Genomic DNA, 754 nt, shown 5'->3' with positions numbered 1-754 from the left:
CGGACACGCCGGGACTCGTGTCCCGAGCTAGCCCGGCCCTACAGCCCCTTGGCCACCCAGGCGCTCGGGCACCGTCTCTTAGGACCCCGGGCGCCTCCAGCTTGGGAGAAATCACCCGAGCTACTCACCGCAGCAGGGGTTCCGGGGGCGGGGGGGGGTCCACGGTCAGGCAGGTTTCAAATCCATCTGTCCTAAAAACTAAAGACGAGAAGGAAAATAGTCTCTTAAAATGCAAGGTCAAGTATACTGTTTATAACAATTCCGAAATCTTTCAAATCTACACCGTTTTATACGCTAATTTGCTGCTAACCGCTTAACTGGCAGCGCTCTGTGGTAGTCTTGCTGTTTGCCTGCAGGGGAGCCTGATGGAGATAGAACTATTAATATTTCAGCTTATCTGCAGAAGATGACTCACCCAGTTTCCTTCTGAAATATTTGATCACCATTGGCTAAAAAAGAGAAAACAGAATCAGCTGTTCACTGCAAAAGGTGGGACTTAAGCTTTAATCTAGGTTGGAAAACTACGTAATAGACTGGAACCATTACATAAACAGCCTTCTCTACAAACAACTCTACCTGTGTTTTTAAAGCTCATCTGGACTAAATCAAAAGTGCGAAAGCATTATTTAAAGTATTATTTTAAAATAATACTCGAGATTCAGATTCAAAAAGCAGTGATATGTTTTTGGAGAAGAAGCAAATTTAATGTGCTTGAGGATTCAAATAACCAAAGATATATGTAAAGTAAAACGTG

General features: G+C 43.9%; 1 protein-coding gene across 2 annotated transcripts in view; it reads right to left on the bottom strand.

Annotated features, from left to right (window-relative positions):
* Positions 1-405, bottom strand: part of Wdr37 (WD repeat domain 37) — a 71901-nt gene extending 71496 nt beyond the window's left edge. The window contains exons 1-2 of one of the 2 annotated variants that reach the window (XM_015495141.2): positions 284-405; positions 129-198 (exon numbers count right to left, since the gene is read on the bottom strand). The gene's annotated coding sequence lies outside the window, so the exon portion shown is untranslated. The remainder of the gene's footprint in view (positions 1-128; positions 199-283) is intronic. The other variant, XM_015495143.2, reaches the window with a different exon arrangement.
* Positions 406-754: the final 349 nt, after the last annotated feature.

This window comes from Marmota marmota, unplaced genomic scaffold (assembly GCF_001458135.2).
Source record: "Marmota marmota marmota unplaced genomic scaffold, marMar, whole genome shotgun sequence".
In the NCBI taxonomy this organism is placed as follows: domain Eukaryota; kingdom Metazoa; phylum Chordata; class Mammalia; order Rodentia; family Sciuridae; genus Marmota; species Marmota marmota.
The sequence above is the reverse complement of the archived record's forward strand: the minus strand, read 5'-3'. Positions and strand labels throughout refer to the sequence as shown.